Raw genomic sequence first — 8,412 nt, forward strand, 5'->3', positions numbered from 1 at the left:
ACAGACAATTCAGATTTGAAATTTAAAAGTAAGGTTTACAACAAATACATCCTTAATCTTAGCTGATTGCACCTAAACATGTCACTAAAAATCAACCACTAAAGCAGCTCCATTCACGGCAGACAGAGGAGACAGCAGCAGTTCTTTGGCGCCAAAAATTGATTAAAAAACAAACTGAATTTCCAACAAAATTTCCAGCAAATTATCACTGTTTCAACAGAGACTTATCAGCCTGTATCAGAAACGTCTCACTCTCATAGTCATATATTAAATCAATCCCAGGATGAAAATTCTAATCCGGGACGCTAATGCGTTAAAATATTGATTCCTTTATAAAAACAAGACACCATACAAAACAAATTACAAATTAAACAACTGCATAAAGATAACATTTTTTAAAAGAAACCCAGTGACAGATTCTCCCTCTTGTTTCTTCAACCAAAGAATGATATTACAACGCATGCCAAGTTTGAATTAGTTTAAAAATTAAAGTCCCTTTATTTTGTAAATACTAGATATCAAAAGAGTTTTTGTGAGCCATTTTGTGGGCTAATCACTCACTTTCATAAACTGGACAAACAATGTGTTTAAGGATTTAGTTTTTCCTCGCTCTCTTCTGTTTCTCTTTCAAATGGTACTTATTGTGACTTGAAGATAATCAACAAGCTTCTTATTGAAACTTGAAGAGCACAGCCAGCTCACTTGACAAGTATTATACCCATATCCACATGTGAGAAAATATAGTTTAATTTATGGTCATTTTCAGCATTTATATTTCCATCTTCGTTTTTGGTCATATTTGCATGTGTTTCAAAGTCGAAAGCTTGGAGAAGGTCCAGTTAATTTTGCAGTATGAGAAAAGCTGTTGAAATTCCTAAGAAAACTGGTGTACCAGACCTCAATGCTTTTGATAAATACGCATAGGGGTTTGAATACGGCTTAATGCAACCGACTAATGGAACAAATGTTCCTCTTGTTCTTTGCTCTCTACCCCTAACATATTGCGGCAATACTATACATCCTACTTACAATTCTTGCTGCCAAGGCAAGAGAGACAAGAAATAGTTTTTCATTTTAATGTGATTCTGCAGAGTGCAACTGAGACCAGTATTCCTTCACAAGCTGCCCAAAAAGCGAATCTTCCCTCCTCATTAAATTCATTGGCTCATCATACTCCACAAGCTTTCCTGCAACATAGAAAATACTCCTTGTTTAAATATATGAATCCTTCATTAAGTTATATTAATATCAGATGAAGCTCAAAAACGGGACTCAGTCACTCACCATCACTAATGGCAAGTACCATGGTGCAATCCATCACCGTTGGTATCCTGTGAGCCACTGTAATCACAGTACAATCTGCGAATTCAGTCCGAATAGTTTTCTGTAAAATGGTGTCAGTTGCATTGTCGATTGATGCAGTTGCTTCATCAAGCACCAATATCCGGCTTCTCCTTAACAGCGCACGCCCCAAACAGAATAGTTGTCTTTGCCCCATGCTCCAGTTTGATCCATCATCCACAACTATATTACCAATTCATAGTTAATATCACTATCAAAAATAGAAGCCTGAAAATTTATAGATGCCACTATACTTACCTAAGGAGTCAAGGCCTTCTTCTTTCTCCTGGACAGCTTCCAGAAGCTGACATCTTCCAAGAACCTAAGAAAGTGCCCAGGAAATGATTAGCATGCAGATGTAAAAAACCAAAAAGTACTTCAATGAACAAGAATTTCAGTCAAAGCATCTGTTAGATCCTAAACATCAACAGAGAACAAAATAGTATCGAAACTTACCTCCCATATTTCCTTGTCTGTATGTTCAGATAAAGGATCCAAATTATATCTCACAGTGCCATTGAAAAGTGTAGGTTCTTGAGGAATTATACCAAAACGTGTCCTCAGATCATGAAGCCCAATCTTACAGATATCAATGCCATCTACTATAATCTTCCCTCCAGCTGGCTCCACTAAACGAAATAGAGCACCTATGAGAGTAGTCTTTCCACTGCCAGTTCGGCCAACAATACCAATTTTGTGACCTCCTTCAAATGTGCAACTGATGCCCCGAAGGACAAGTGGTGCATCAGGCCTATATCTGATCTGTTGATCAATAAATTTCTCAGTATACTAATCACCATTCAGACAGAACAGTAATGAACATAATAGAATTTTTACCTGTAAATCGCAGATATCCACTTTACCCACAGCAGGCCAGTTGGCTGGAGGGCGACTGTCTTCTATCACTTCAGGGGCTTCACTTTGTACATGCATGTATTGGTTTAGTCTTTCCACAGAAATGATATAATTTGCTATAGTACACTGGTTCTGGATAGACATAACTAGGGAAACATTTAAGGAAAGGCCATAAGAAAGTGCCATCCCGATAAATCCTGTACATAACAGAAGTAATTGAATAACAATTAGTAGCTTAATGATATATGAAGAATCTGTCTCAAAAAATATTTCAAATTCTAAAATATGTCCATGGATATTTGCGAATTAGAAGATAGCAGTGGCTCTTTGAAGATACCAATAGTACTCACCTGGGCTAAAAGTTCCAGGAGGAAGCAAAACCATGCAGAGTGCTGCCGACGAGATAACAGCTGCACTGAGCACTTCTAACCTTTGAATCAACCACTCATTTGCAGCAAAACTGTGGAAGAAAGGACTAGCATTGGTATCAATGAGATCAAGGCTCTTTGCAAAAAAACGCTCTTCCTCCTCAAAGGCCCTTATTGTCATAGCTCCTGCTACTGACTCGGCCAAATGATTTGCCACAAAAGACTTGGTTGTGCCATTGATCCGCATCAATTCTTTAGCAGAAGAAAAATAATATCTCTGAAAAAAGAAAATTTATATAATAATCAGTAACTTACTTGTTAAGGTTCATCGTGACAACTCCAAAATATATGTCCCATGGAAGATTATAGAAGACTGCCCCACTGAATATAACTCATTAGGAAAATTTGCATAATATTACCTGCAAGCGAATAGCCACAAAAATCACTGGTATTGAGACAAACAGAACTTGCCAGGTGACAACAGCTAGTACTCCAAGATTAGTATAAGCATTAGTGGTAGCCCCAACAGCAAAGATTAAACTGAACGGGATATCAAGGTCAACAATACTCAGATCGGAGGAGACCTATATTAAGGACCAACATTCAAACATTAAAAGAAATATTAGTTTCATCAACCCCTCTTTGTAGGCAAACATTTTACAATCAAGATGCTTACCCGACTAAGTATCCTTCCCAAAGGTGTGGAGTCATAAAACGACATAGGTGCACGGAAAAGAGAATTTAGAAGCTGTGAAAATATAGATTGTGATGATCGAAGACCTAAGAAAACAGTAGAGAGAGATCTACACAGCAAAAATGCTGTTGAGGTAAATCCAATCACTAAGTAAACTACTATCAGCCGCAATGTGCTAACATGAGGATTATCTACATTGGAAGCCATCCAAGTGTTCTGTGATATCTGACCAAACACAAATACAAGGTGGGAAAGACCAGCCAAGCTGAAGAACAAAAAGCCTTTGTTCTGATTCAGATATTGTATGTATGGCTGTAACCCTGTGTCTCCTATTTCTCTCTCTTCTTGTTTTATCAGCTGATCACCTTTGGGTGCTTTAAATTGTTTGTCCACATAACCCTTCTTGATCTCTTAAGCAGGTGTACCATGCTTCTGAGAAGTAACAACGGCAAGTCTCTCAGAACCAGCAGTTTCTTTGTGTGCATTGACAAGGTCCTGAAATTCTTTACTTGATGACAATAACTGATGATAAGAAGCTGCCCGCAGGATTTCCCCATCTGACATTAACTGTCAGAAAAAACAAGATTACTACCAATAACTAGTTATAGAAAGATCATAAAAAAGAAAAAATGCAACAGAGTTTGCACAAAGCCATACATTTCAATTATCTATTTCGACTGCACGGTCACTATGTGTTCTCTGTCTGACCAGATTGTTCATTGCGTAGAGTAAGAAGCGAATTATTAAGACCGGACAACACTAACTATGTATTCTTTCATAGGCTACTTGGTGAATAGAAACCAAAACAATAGTCCTATAACTTATAGAATCTAATACAAACATAAAACATACAATACAAAAAAGTTTGGAGACTTTGAACATGAAAAAAGACATGAAAGATGATGCAGATGCCATCAAATTGCAGAAATAGTAATTAACCAATAGATGGTTGAGGTTAAAGCTGCAAGCAAGTGCATTCTAGATCCAAATTGATTAAATTCAATCAGTTTGTTTAGATTAAGCAACTAAGCCCTTAAGGTAACAGAAGATATCTAACACTGAAAGTGCTCCAGAATAATGACATGGCAACTAGAAATGGAAAATCCAGACTACAAAAAAATCTCAAGTTACTTCAAAACACAGAAGGAAGAGAAGAAAAGAAATTGAGAGTACACTAACCAAAACAGAATCAAATGCAGGTAGGAAATCAACTTGATGAGCACAAGTAAAACTGCCTTCTCTGAAAGTGCTCCCATAACATATTCCTGGGAGAGTTTAAGTTAGCTTTCCGAAAACCAAGGTATTATAGAGATCATGTTCAAAAAGAAAAGCAGTTACATTAAATAACTTGTGGCCGTATGAGCATCCACAGCACTGAATGGATCATCCAACAAATAATATTCAGCATCCTGATAAAGAGCACGAGCCAGTGAATCTTGCTTCTGACCACCACTCAAATTAACTCTCTTTCTCTATTTCAGTGTGATCACCATAAGGAAGCAACTCAAGATCTTTGACCAAGGAACACCTTTCAAGTGTTTCTGGTATCGTTGGCTATCCATAGAAGACCCAAATAAAATGTTCTCTCGTATGCTCCCAGTTTGGATCCAAGCTGTTTGGAAACATAGGCTATCTTTCCATCACTTGAATCTACAGATATTAAAAAAAAAAACAGGTTTAAATATATTTCCATACACTTGAATCTACAGATATTAAAAAAAAAAAAACAGGTTTAAAATTATATTAGGCCTATAAATGCAAGATTACAAACTTTAGAAGTGCAGACCAACTATCAGGAGAAAATTAGAAAAGGTTTACAAGTATCTACTACTACAGAAGATAGAATAAGAACAGTAGCAACTTACAGTTCCCTCAGTTTTTGGAACTTCTCCAAGAATTGCTGCTAAAAGGGTCGATTTTCCCGAACCAACTTCTCCGCATACAGCCACCTTTTCTCCAGGTCTAACTTCTAAGCTTATATTCTCAGCGTGGACTTCAAAGAATTTCTCCCAAGAAAAATTGGCTGATTTGATGAAAATGGCATGGTTTACATTCTCCAAGTTGCCCTTTTGCCTCACAGTGCACCCTGTAGCTCTGGTGCCTCAAGGAAGTTCACAACACGTGCAAATGCAACCTTTGCTTGAATGACAACTCCAATAACATCAGGGTCATCTTATAGGGTCTTGAACAAGACGTAAAGTCGCAACAAAAGTGAAAACATTACTAGCATATAGAGGAATCTTGAGGAAATAGCATGCCCCAAGGTGGCAGTCGAAACCAACACAGGCGATGACACAGAAGAGAAAGCTATTATATGCCTTCGCAACTGCACTGGGATAACCATTTATATTCCACCTTCCGTAAATTTTCAATGACCTTCTTGAAATGGGTTTCCCATGCATACAGTTTCAAAACTTTCATGTTCACAAGGGCCTCGTGACAAGCTTGAGTCTCTCATCCTGTGCAACCATGAGCTTGCTTTGGAACTTGTGTTGCAGCTTTGCAAGTGGGTGTTGATATGCACAGTGAGGATTATAACCACCAAGGCTGCAACTGTTGCTAAACCCACGGCACGGAAGAGAATTACAAGGGCAATACAAAGCTGCAGACTTGTTGTCCAGGTTTGGTGGAACCAGAAAGGGAATTCTCCGATCCTGTAAGCATCCACTGTAACATAGTTCATTATCTCACCACCTGAGTGCGTCAGCCTGGCAGCATTTGACAATCTCAATTGCTTCTTGTAAATGGCTGCTGTGAGCAAAGACTGACCTTCAAACCAATTAGTCTGCTTCTGAAATACCACTGCCTTTGTGTAAGGATTCTAAGCTCTTTGCAAAGAAAAGGGCTATGGCCAGACATAACCTTCATATTTGAAAGCTGTGCTTCCCTCAGCAACCAAAATGAAGGCATTCAGTAGCAGAGGACCAGCTGAGATGGTAAGAATCTTTAGCAAAGCAAAGAACCCAGACACGAAAATCTCTTTCCAGTGACATATTATTATTGTCCTCAAGATTGATGGTTGAGATGATGGTTCAATTTGTTTCTGTTTGTTCAACTGATCCAGGAATTGAGAAACAGCTTTCTGCTCGATCTGCCTCACGCAGACTAGGTATGTCTCTCATCCTCAAGAGTCTTCTCCCTACCCCTTTTATCAATGGATTCAACCACCAGAATGATAGTTAATGAAGAAACCAGCTTGGAAAATCCAGTAACTGACAACAGAATCAGTTTTACTTATCCCATTGGCTCACCATTCAAAGGGTCATATATAGACCACTTTCGCTAGCCTTTGTGTCACTTTCTTCATGGTTATTTCCCTATAAGCATATATCAGCAGCAACAATGCTCCAGGGAAAGAAAGAACATCTAAGGCTATTTTTATTGATATTTTTTTGCTAAGTATGGCAGCAAAGTAGATAAAACACACACCATCCCAGAGAATAAGAAGGTAAGAATGGACAGTAGCCGCATTGGTGCTCTTGGAAGACGGCTTCCCCTTAGGCTTATTGTCAAACACAACAAACCATGTGACACCTTGAATCAGTAATATAACCACCAATTCAAAGGTAAAGCAGTCGAGTTTTCCTCAGCTTCTCTTCCAAAATCCAAATGCCTAAAACCAGATACACTAATCCAAGACATCCATTGAGCACTGCAGCTATTATCTGCAGTGGTGCAAATCGTTGAAAACGTGCCAGAGTGTGAAGCCTTTTGATGATGACTTTGAATCAAATGAATAAGAGCATGACCAGAAGCAAAACATCAAAGCAAATGATAATGCATGATTGATACATGAATTGGTGTTACTGAAACACAAAAAAGAGAATTGCTTCGCTTTCCAGAAGTATCTGAACAACCAGATTCCCACAGAACATTAACCATAGATCCTCCATCATTTTTTATCTTTTTTCTTGCTCTCCAAGCCCTGATTTGCATACCAACAAAAAGAAATATAAATAATAAGAATTTTTTTATCACTAAATGTTCAGATCATCCATTAAAAGAATTGTCATCAATTTCTGGCTTTGATTGAAAGAAACAATAAGGCAAGAAAAAGGTGAAAATCCACCCACAAGAGTAAAAAAGAAAAAGATCATGAATGCAAGTGGGAAGAGGATACAAATTATGAACAAACCAAACTAATGCAGTAAGCTCCAATGGAGCTTAGTAGTTGCATTGTTACTGAAACAAAATTGAAGTTAGAACATGTACAAAAAGATAAGGAGAAGTCCATTGTACCTCAAAAATAACCTCAAATTAGGACCTTTTCTTTTCTCTCCTCTTTCTCTAACTCACAGTACTCTACAAGAAGCTGAGGTTCAAATGTTCCTGTAAAAGTTCACACAAATTCAAAACGTGAAAACCAGCTCCATCAACAAAATTCCGAAACAGCAAGAGAGGTAAAAGAGAGAGAGACGCGTTTGTGTATGAAAAACGTCTAACTCTCATTCTCACATTTCAATCCCAGGAAGAGAATCTAATATAGGATTCTTTAGTGTTAAAAATTACTATGAGATCCAGATAGACACTCCCTTATATATAAAAATAAAAAATAAAACAATTAAATTAAACAAAGCAATCTAAAAATTAAGCAACTGCAGCAAGATAACATTTTATAAAAGAAAGGTTAAAAGAAAGAAAGAACGAAGCAGTACCCGAGTCTGACTCCAGTTTCAACCAAACAAGGAAATTAAAAACGGCATTGTGAATACGTCAAAATATTGATGTAAGATCGAAATGGGCAATTGGGCATTAATTTAAAAAACGAATCAAACAGAAGAAGTATACAAAACCAATTAAACAACTCCTACATTTTGACAACATTTTTACCAACCAAAAACAAGAAAAACAAAAAAGAAAGAAACCAACCATCAGCACAAGATCTTCTCCAATGCTTTTCTACTACGTTTATTAATACAATTAATGAAACTGATAATAAAGTCTTAAACTTTCTTGATGTTTTTTTCTTGTGTCTGGCTCTGTGGAGGTGCAGAGACAAAATTTTGAAGTTTGAAGCAAAGGGCATTGGCGGAGTGAAGATTTTATAATCATAAAAATGGAAAGATAAAATGGTGGGAAGGAGAATCATGGAACTGAGTCGCATGTCGTCATGGCTCACGTCTATGATAAGTGGACGTGTCTTGTCTTCGTTCT

General features: G+C 37.4%; 1 pseudogene; it reads right to left on the reverse strand.

The window, feature by feature from the left end:
• Positions 1 to 309: 309 nt before the first annotated feature.
• On the reverse strand, positions 310 to 7,151 carry LOC116117846 (annotated as a pseudogene).
• Positions 7,152 to 8,412: the final 1,261 nt, after the last annotated feature.

This window comes from Pistacia vera, unplaced genomic scaffold (assembly GCF_008641045.1).
Source record: "Pistacia vera cultivar Batoury unplaced genomic scaffold, PisVer_v2 Contig824, whole genome shotgun sequence".
Taxonomy (NCBI): Eukaryota; Viridiplantae; Streptophyta; class Magnoliopsida; order Sapindales; family Anacardiaceae; genus Pistacia; species Pistacia vera.